Raw genomic sequence first — 10,833 nt, 5'->3', positions numbered from 1 at the left:
AAAACTGCATCACTCACCCGTGTCTGTTCGCTGCTTGAACGTGGAAGTCGTCACCGAGAGGTGCCAGGGCAGCACCGGACCAACCTAAGGCCCCGTCCTGCGAAGTGTGGACGGCTGTCGACAGATTTTTCCGGCCTTGATCGAGCGCGGTCCTGGTCTTCTCAGCTGTTGACTTCCCGGGTTTCGGCACCAGAAAATGTCAGGTTCATAACACTTTAACTTACTAAATAAACACGATCAAGCAATAAACGAGACGCAGACGGCAAATGTGTAGTTAAAAGACAATTGCAAGAGGGGAGCACACCAAAATAGTCACCTATCTGCAGCATGACCTTTTGAGAACTCCGGGGATTCCTTGCAGCTCCCTGCTTTATTGAAACATAGTTTTTGATACAATGATGACATCTTGGTTATCTGGTTTATGCCTACGCTAAGAGAACGACGTGTTTAAAGGACCTTGAATAAGACACTGTGTTATCTCTGTAACAGCAGCGACTAAAGAAAACACAGACACAGCTTGAAAGAAACGCAGTATTGTTAAAGTGGCATATGAGATTATAAATAAGTAAGCAATAGGTATATAAAAATCAAGATATGAATATATAATAATCGAAAGCTATAAAAGAAAGTCATAATATTTTAAGACACTACTACAGAGAAATATGAAATAAAAGACTTATAAAAATTAATTTCTCTGTCAGTAGATATCTTCATATGTTCTGGGAGTGCTCTCCTGTTGGTCAGTTCAAGACAATATTGCATCCCAAATTTCCGCCTCGTTTAATGTTACTGTGCCTGTTACTGTCAATGTCTTGATTCTGAATGACCTGTCAGACTTTCAGCTCTCTAGAACTCAAAAACGTGCTGTATTTGCTGGACTAACAGCTGCGGAGAAAATGATTTCAACCACCACATGACCTCTCTATCCGTGCATGGACCATTTCCTTCTTGGATGTGGTTTGTATGGAACTTTCTAAGGCATGCATCCATGGAGCGCCAGGAAAGACCCTGGACAATTGACGCATCATCGCTGACTTCCAAACCTCAACCTGAGCATATGTTTGGTCCCTTGTCTTGTGTCTGTCTGTATGTGTGTCTCTTTCTGCATGTGTTGTTTTGTCTCCCTCCCTCCCAGCTTTCCTCTTTGTTGAATATATAAAAAGTAAATGAATTTAAAAAAATTTGATCACAAAAAAAAAAAAGAGGATGGAAGAATGAAGGGGTGCTGTCAATCCAGGAGTGGCTTTGTGTGATGGCTAGGGTAACATAGTTTGAAAATATGTCATACATGTGATGAAGGAGACGGAACAGACCCTAATGCAAAGCTCAAATGTTTATTGAGGTTACGGATAGAATGACAGAGAAGGGGTGAGAGGAGGCGGACGCCAGGGACCAGAACGAGAGTCCCAAGGCTGGGCTGGGGAAGCAGAGGAAGCTCTGGGGGAAACGGGGAGACCGAGGTCGAGAGGCCAAGGGGGAGGCAATGGATCCTGGGGAGCTGGAGAGTGGAAGAGGGGAAGGCTGGGAGGCAGCAGGGAGCCGCAAGGAGGGGACCGGATGGCAAGACCAGCTGGTTAGAGGTACTGGAGAGTCGTGAAGATGGTGGCTGAGGAAACAAACATAGAAAGAGGGGTAAGATGAAAAAGGACAAACACAGGAAAGTACCAAGGTCTTTCTGAGAGCTTTTAACGTGCATCACCAGGGTGGTCAAAACAACAATCAAGCGAGGATGGTGGGTGGATCCAGGGTTGAAGTACTGGTCTTGATTGGCAGGTGAGTACGGCAGGAGAGGGGATGATGAGATGAGGAGCAGGTGTGGGAAGTCAGCTGGCAGGAAACAGAATGGGAAACAAAACAGAAAAACTCACAGCTTGCTGGACCCAACCATCACAGTACAAACAGTTTGCCTTGTCTTGTTCTGTGTGCGTATTTGTTATACACTACTACAACTTCTGCTACTGGGGAAGAGCTAATAGTGGGTATGTGTTCTTATCTGGGGTCCCAAATGAGTAATCGAGCAAGTCAGACTTCGTCTGTGGGCAGGTCCAACGGCAGGCCACACCGCATCCACGACTGTCCAAAGTCTAGCTGGGCTGGGCTCGCCATCTCAAGTGTTCTCCAAATCTTATCTGGACTTTCAAAAAAACAACCAGAGTTTCTTTACGTTTATAGCTGTTGTCCAGGTACTTTTCCTCTTACTGAGACTCTGTTATCCTTTTTACATTACTGATATTACACCTGATCATATGTACTGTGTACAATGTTATTTTCTGCCTGTGTTTATTCAGGTAGCCAATATTTGGCCATTTTTTGATAATATGCCATTTTTGTACTGTATGTTGTCTATTGCGAAAGATGTTTACAGAGTTGCACTAGCTGGAAAAGGAGGAGAATTGTGTTGCCATTTCAGGATGTGCTGAGTTAACCTACATGTATTATCTAAGATGCCATGTTTGGCTACAATCCTATAACAGGTGTAAAATAACACTGAGACATTCTTTTTAATACTATGCCAGAGAAAAACATGTACTAGGTTCTCCAGTCAGTATCCTTGATCAAGGCCCTGGCTCAGATCTGGAGTTGGTCCCCGGGCGCTGTATATGGCTGCCCACTGCTTCCTTGAGGGATGGGTTAAATGCAGAGAAGGAATTTTGCTACATGTATGTGTTTATGACAATAACATACCTTAACGTTTACCTGTAGGAGTATGAGAAGTGTGATACTGCCATCTCAGGATAATATTAATATTTTGTTTATTTACAGGGCTTTGCAAGCCAAAATTTAATCACATTTGGAACATATTGTTTGAGTTATTGCACTTCATGACAGTTATTTTGGGTAGTGTTTCTCCTGTAATTATCATTTCAGGATGTATTTTACTGTTTATCTTTTCAGCTGTTTTACCTTGGGAGATATTTACAGAATGCATGCATGCTCACGCTTCATGTTCCCAGGACACTTTCGGTTTCATTACAGTCCAAATAATATTTTATGTTTTTCTGTATCAATGTGATGTTCCTGTGTGTCTGTGATTTTGATTGGCACTCAGGTTTTTGATTGGCTCTCAGGTTATGCACTTACCTGGTTATTCATTTCCTAAACATAAATATTTGTTCCTCTGATCTAATCCTAATTAGTATATTATATTACGCCTAACCATGTTTTCTGGTTCCTAAACTCAACTTTTTTTTATTTCCTGGCCTAAATTTATAATAGTGGTATGGTTTCAGATTAACACTCATAACACCAGGACTTTTACTTTGAAATACATTTCTTGTGAAGGACATGTACACATTTGATAAAGAAGAAACCGAAGTGGTGATCCAGTTTGGAGCCATCTTTATCACAGACTTGCTGTTGTAACGTATAAAGAGATAATAAAATCACATTAAATTAGTTTTAAGCTTAAAAAGGCCACTTTTGAGGCTGAAACGTTGCTGACAAAGTTTCTACAACTAGATTATGTTTTGTTTTGTACTCGTTTTATTCACTGTGGAGGATAAAAAATGGCAACTGGGCACTGTAATGGCAACTGGACAGTTGTAGATTCCAGGTGGGGCGACCGTGACTTCATAGTCCCACCGGTGAGGCAAAACTCATACAACTGCTGCAGTTTCAACCTCAGTGAAACCAACGTCGCTAAGCCTCAGTCACTAGAGCGGGCCAACATGCCTGGTCCAACCGAGAGGAAGTTGAAAGTGTCACCCACCGGCCAGGCCCAGACCTCACAACGGTCATTAAACCAGCAGCTCCCAATGCTGCAACGCTACCATTAATAGATGGTAATGCTATATATTGGGTGCAAAACGCTCATTATCCTCCGTGATCATTATCAGGACAGCATAGAGGTTGACATCCTGATTTTTTGATATAACTTCAGCCTTGGCCAGAACCTATTTTGACCATAGATTGAAACATGAGACATTGGTCGCTCTCTACTTCTTCAAATGCGCAGGGAGTGTAGATGGACATTGTGCAAACGCTTTCAGCGAAATGGGATTTTAGAAGCCCTATATTTCATATGGGTTACATATAGTATATTAAATAAACTGTAACAACAAACTCCCTGCACTTGCTGAGAGGAGTTGCAGATTAAGATGAAGCTGCCAAAAAGAGAAATAAGAGAAAAACTCGGCAGTTCCTTTATGAAGGAAGAGAACAAACACCGTCCAGTCCAGAAGAATAATTTAACCAGAGTTCTTCTTGCAGATACATTACATAGTAGCCTCAATATTCGATTCATCCTTTAATGTTTCTTTGCTCTGTATGGGTTCTTGTATTGAGCAGGATGCGACACTGGGCCTTAGCTGCAGGAACATGGAGATATAATCGTATGATGTTGATGGTTAGGACTTGAACTGGAGATAAGGGCTGCAATGAAAGCCTTCCTAGATCACATTTCTACCCCAACAGAAAAACCTGGAATATATACAAGAAAAACCTACTTGATTTATACCCCAATCTGAGCTATGCACTCAGTCTGCTTCTCACCCTCCCTATTACTGTTGCCTCTGGGTAAGGAGTCGTTCAGCTCTGAAACTCATCAAGACTTATCTCTGGCAGGAGAGTGTGTCAGGAGCGGCTGTTGGATCTTGCTACTATATTGATAGAGCAAAAAGTCAGAAGAACGCTGTACATGGAGGATCTGATAGCATTCACAAATGCTAAAGCCCAGAAGATGAAAATTAACATCAAAACATCAGCCCCTCCTCCTAAAAGGTAAATTTCTTTCTTTTTTTTTACAAGTGAATTTAATGTGAAATGTTGTCATACACATACTTATGGTCGCACTGTTGCTTGCTCTGGAGGAGACTACTAGAACTGTTGGGTCCTTGTAAATTCTGGAGTGTGGTCTAGACCTACTCTATCTGTAAAGTGTCTTGAGATAACGCTTGTTATGAATTGATACTATAAATAAAATTGAATTGAATTGAATTGAATATGTGTGTGTGTGTGTGTGTGTGTGTGTGTGTGTGTGTGTGTGTGTGTGTGTGTGTGTGTGTTGGGATGGTCTGTCCTTTAGTTCTGTAGATTTTCTTATTCCCTCAGGGCTCATTCTCAGATTGCCTACAGAGTGGAATTGGGCTAGATGGGGGCATCCACACCCCCATGATGGAAAAAAACTGTACATCACACCCAACTCTATACAGTAAGTATACTGCCTGTGTGGCGTGGCAGCTGCGTGGCGTTTTCTCTGTCTTTGCACACTAGAAAAGGGTCTGACACGGCGCTGCTGCTGCTAGCCTTGGTTGTACACATGTATGTTTCCCATTGATAAAATGACATATGGGGAGAGAGTTGTGGACATTTATGCACTCAAGCAGTAGTATATCATGTTAACCATAAATATATACTGATTTGATACCAGCAAAGACAATGCAAAGACAAATGACAAGTGAAATATTTGAAAATCAACAATAATATATATTTTTTTTATTACATATCTTTATTTATGTCAACGCCTATGGACTTTCAAACATCAAAATGTCATTTATTAAGTTAATGTGTGTCAAAACGATATCTTTTTGGATTCTATTTGGCCTGGAAACACTTCCAACACGCTTGTGGCGTGAAAAATAGGTGTCGTCCTATTCCTAGCGTGCACCCGTTTTTGGCCCGGCCGAGACACGCCTGAGACGTGCGTGTCATGTAGGCAGTGTGTAAGCTCTAACCTGTTAACATGGGAGCCGAAATAAAAACGGACACGCCACGCAGCTGACATGCTCACGCCACGCAGGCATTGTGCAGGAGCCCTAATGGGCGTTGGAACCATTGTAGGTGGGTCCCACCCACTCACTTTTACCGTCACTAATTCAGCACATCTGTCTGTTTTACTTACCAACAATGTAAAGAACCCATAACCCATACGTTTTTATAAGCTGCCGACAGCTTTCATGAAGACAAACGTTATGGGTGTTAGCTTAACTTACAGACATATAGTTAAAGGCTAAAACTGACATTTGGATAATATTCGACTTGGTAACAAAATGTCTGCTGCTTAGTGCAAGGATCCCGCAGTCTTTCCATTCTTCTTGCTGATTCCTCATGCAATTGTGGCTCCAAACAGGAACCATTAGGAAGAAAAGTGCTGATGAGAATATTTTGAGCAGCCCTGTTGAAACTATAGTGGATGAGCGCAAGTGCTAGTCGCTACTTAAACAGCGGAAGTGAAGTCTCCACAGCGCCTGCTAGCAGCAAACGATACAAAAGGATTGAGATGAGAAGGAGAGATGACCCAAATTACCTCAAATTTTGAGTCGGAGCGGGACGGAGGAAGAACAGCATGGCTGTGGCTGACAATAAATAAGCCTGGCTTCTGCGTGAACTGTCCATAGGTGAATAGGGTACGCCTATGCTACCTAATTTTAATGTGGGCCATGATGGTGGTACTTAGAGGGCCTAATATTTAATTAAATTTATTTTTTGAAGTGGAACGTTGTGTAAAACGTTTGAGAACCACTGGTCTACAGAGGCTACCACTTGTTCCTTGATGATAGTATGATAAAGCCTTAAATCAATACTTATGTCCGTAGTTTAATGCACTGTCACACCACTGCACAAACTCATCAACAACAGGACCGTGGCGGTTTTCACCAGCATGGAGGAGACTGACTGTAACAGAGTCACCAGCAAACTTTAAAGTGAATGTGTTGTTGGCTGAGGTCATCAGTATACCGAGGAGCGGAGGAAGGACACAGCCCTGAGGGGACCCTGAAGATGAACTCAATTCTCCTGACATGCATCATTCCCCCTCACTCTCTGAGTTTGTTTAGAAATAAAGTATCCATCCAGAGTCAAATCTTTTTTAAATATATACCGTATATAACGTTACACAAAAAACTTATGATAAATGATACTGAAATTGAAAGAGTGAAAGAACTTAAATTTCTGGGAGTCATGATCGATTAGGTTGGAAGCCACATATACACTATATTAATGCCAAAATATTCAAATTAATTGCTATACTGTTCAAAACCAATTATTTATGAAATCAACGCTCATTGTACACGTTGTATTGTTCCTTCATGCTACCATACATTACTCACTGTTTGGAGGGATGGGGAGACACTTACAAAACCAACACGGAACCTATATTCCTTCTTCAAAAGAAGTGGTAATAAAATCAACTATAGAGCACCTACTAGTCCACTGTTTATTAAATTAAAAGCACTAAAATTCAGAGATATTTGACTTTAAAACTGCACAAAATAATTAAACCATCATTTATTGAACACTATCCAAGAGATGTTTCAAATAAGAGAGAGCAAACAACACTTAAGGGGAACATTTGTACTTAAAAAGAAACGTATAAGAACAAATGCCAAAACATCACTGCATCACTTTATGGAACAGCTGCAGTGAAGAGATGAAATCATGTACAATGAGCAATTTCAAGAGATTATTTAAGATGAATATATTAAAGGGATATGAAAAGGATTTAAATTGATAGTATTATATGACTGCATGGTTTCTTGGCATCTATATACTAATATATCTACAGTAAATACTAATATATCTATATACTAAATAATAGATGGTTATAGAAAGAAGACGAATGGGTGGAAAAGAAACAAAACCAGTTTCAATGTGTGTAGGTATGTGTAAATGCATCTGTCTATGATGTGTATAAAGGTGAAAAATAAGATCTTGTGTTTACTAAAGGATAAAAGTAGAGAAAGAGGGTAGGACCTGATAAGTTGTTTATGAAATTCTTCCTACTCCTTTTTGAACTTGGCAATTTTTTGTTTGACTTTCAATTACTTTGGAAGATTGTGCTGAGAAGTACATGGGCTTATTTATCTGTATTTTAATTATATATATACTGTGTAGTAACACTTGATTCAGTAACAGGACTCAGGAAAATATCAAAACATGAAATAGTCATCAAATAATAAATGGCATAGCTTGTGATCGCCCAACACAATTTCTTGTCATGTCAAGATGTCACAAGTTAATGAGTATTGAAAAAAATCAGTTTGAACAATTATATTTTTCAAATTTTTAAAGTCGAAAAGGCACCGATTTCGTGGAATAAGTTAACCAGGACCAATGGAGCCATGAAGACCACCGGGTGCACCTGTACAGCCGGCATGGAGAGGTCTTGTAGCCACGTCGCAGCAATTTTGTGGAAGGTAAGGATCTGTTAGTGAGCATGATTCAATGTCTCAAACATCTGTTTAATTACATTATTAGTTGCAATTTGACAGCTTAGTAATGAAGATGTGAAGCTGTAAACTAGCAAGAACTGTAACTAGGCTATGTCAGGACACCTTAATCTGCACGGTAGCTAGCATTAGCATTATGCAGAGATGTACGCTGCGCTGCAGAATTTTAAAATCACTGCAATTCTCCTGTATATTTCTTTTCCCTTCACACGCGAGGAAAACAATTATTTGTGTCACATATTACAGAATGCTATGCCATGTGGTCAGACAAGGTTTCTTGCACGTTACTCTGAGTTTTCGCAGTACTTTCTTGAGCATTTCATGATAGCTGTTACACCTGCCCTATGCTTTTCTTTCCGTCAATGTACATGGTTTGTTTTTGGACAAACATGTGACCATTTGACAATAGTCTAATCCCGTCATGGTTATAAGAAGTAAGGTAAGTAAGGACTACAGGTAAGTAACCTTATCAAAGGTATCAGGAAGCATACATATAAGTTGGAACTATACTGTCGGGTCTTTCTACATCTAAAAAGTAGGTTAGCTGTTCACTTCCAATGGCGGGTCCAGAATGGGTTGTCAATATTCATTCATTGAGAATGTGGTATGGGATTATTATAATTTCTAGCATTAGCTGTCACCTGTCTGGGGGGCTTTTTTTTATCTTGGAAGAATATCTTAACCAAACAAACTGTTAAAAGGTAAACTATTTTGGGTATAGTCACTTCATTGGGTTGTGATCATAACTGTTGATAGCTATTTAAAACGATGCAGTGTCCAATGACCTGACAGGATTTAGCCAGTACTGATGAGCAGGGGGTGTTTTAGGATGTGATTGCTAGTAAAGCAAAGTTTCATGTTGTGTCGAGGCTTCTTCGTGTTTTAAAAATAACGATTTTGATGCTGTCATAGACGCGCCCCTAGCAATCCCATTCAAAGGCTGTTTGACCAAAAACACTTTTAAAAATAAGTTTGACTTGGGTACACAAAAAGACCCTAGGTTGCATTTTGAACTTAAATCAAACTTAAATTTAATCAACTGAAATCTCTACTGAAGTCACTTATATTGTTGAATAACAAAAAAGTATTAAAATTGTGGAAACTGTAGAGCTTTTTTTCCCTGAAACCTCAGACTAATTGTACCTCTTGTTATTTTTTTTCCATGTAATGATTCTGTTATTTTATCATTTGGATTACTTTGTATGTTTTTTTATATATATCGTCATGAGTTTGTACACTTGATGTATGTGTGCTATTTCTGTTAACCTGATTCTTTGCATACTGCATTTTGTCTATAAAATGATTTCAATTTTGATCATCAACATAAAAATAAATTAAAAAAGATCGGCAGCTCCTCCCCGCACTGCAAGAAAGGCGTGTCTAAAAACAAGATAAAAACACCAAATCGGAGGGAAAAGGTACTCAAAACATGTGAAGTTATCTGTCCACGCAGCAAGATAATTTCACTTGACAAGCTTGCTTGATTTAAGATGATAGTGTAAAGTTGAAGACTTAAAATAAGAAATTCAATTGTTGTCTACCCGTTGACCTGCAACTTTGTGTTTTTAAGGGTTGAAATTTCAACATTTTCTTGTGATTTTTTAACACTTTTCTCAACGTTTTTGTCAATTTTATTCCCATTTTTTGTCACTTGTTGACTTTTTTTAAATGATTGTTTAGTCAATTTTTTTTTCATTTCTTTGTCCCTTTTCTAGTGTTTTTGATGTTTTTGTGTCACTTTTTCAGTGTTTAAAAAAAAAAAAGTTTTTTGTTGCTTTTTTCCCTGCTTTTTGTAGTTTCTTTCAACGTTTTTTCTGATATAGAAAGTTTTTGTAAACTGGTCAAATTTGACCCAAGGACAACACAAGGGTTAAAACAGGATAAATTATCGAACACTTCTAAATCTTTTTTTTTTATCTTGGTAAGAACCTAAATAATTTACAGTGTAAACATTCCGGCATGGTGACCAGACAAAGGAACATTGGTTTGAATTATGATTTTACATTTTTTATTTGCTCTCACAATAACTTTCTACAGCCAGGGATGCAACTAGCATTATAGGCTACGACAGTTTATGCACAAGCACAATTGTTATTGTGGTCAGATCTTGTGCCTGACTGATGGGGGGAGTGATATTGATAAGCGTTTCACAGCGTTGGCTATTTTTTTGCCAGCTTTCTTCCTGTTTTAGGACACAGCGACTGTATTGCATTTTGCCTGTAAAACTGTGCCTGTGTTCTTCATATTTATGTAGAATTATAGTTTTTATACAAATGTATTTTATGTGAATGTGCGCGACGCTGGATCGGGAAACCCTGGGTTGATTTAACTCGTTAACCACCGTCATGACGCAGCTTAAGAAAGACCGCGGCTGTTAGGTTAGGTGAAGCCGTGTACCTGAAAGAAATCCAGGGCATGTTGATCTTGATTCATAGTACAGGCCTCTGGTTGCCCTTGTCATTTAGTTCTTAGTAACATTTTTAATTAGGAGCTGTGAAATCCCGAGCCCGGCCCGACAGCTCAGTCTTTTGTTTTTTTTCCAACCTTTTTTGTGCAAACGCGACACTGCATTTAATTTCGTACCCAGCAATACACCCGCCGAGCGTAAAGTTGATCGGATGAACGATCGAATGACAGAAAGCCAGACAAACACACACACACACACACA

The 10,833-nt window shown here is 39.5% G+C and overlaps 1 long non-coding RNA gene across 1 annotated transcript in view; it reads right to left on the bottom strand.

The window, feature by feature from the left end:
• The window catches only part of LOC116702904 (uncharacterized), an 18,345-nt gene that overhangs the window by 6,294 nt on the left and 1,218 nt on the right, over positions 1-10,833 (bottom strand). Inside the window, exon 2 of the long non-coding RNA XR_004335286.1 lies at positions 7,921-7,927. This is a non-coding gene — a long non-coding RNA (uncharacterized LOC116702904). The remainder of the gene's footprint in view (positions 1-7,920; positions 7,928-10,833) is intronic.

The sequence above is a fragment of the Etheostoma spectabile genome, chromosome 15 (genome assembly GCF_008692095.1).
Source record: "Etheostoma spectabile isolate EspeVRDwgs_2016 chromosome 15, UIUC_Espe_1.0, whole genome shotgun sequence".
NCBI lineage: Eukaryota > Metazoa > Chordata > Actinopteri > Perciformes > Percidae > Etheostoma > Etheostoma spectabile.
Note: the sequence above shows the minus strand (reverse complement) of the source record. Positions and strands in the feature narration are given on the sequence as shown.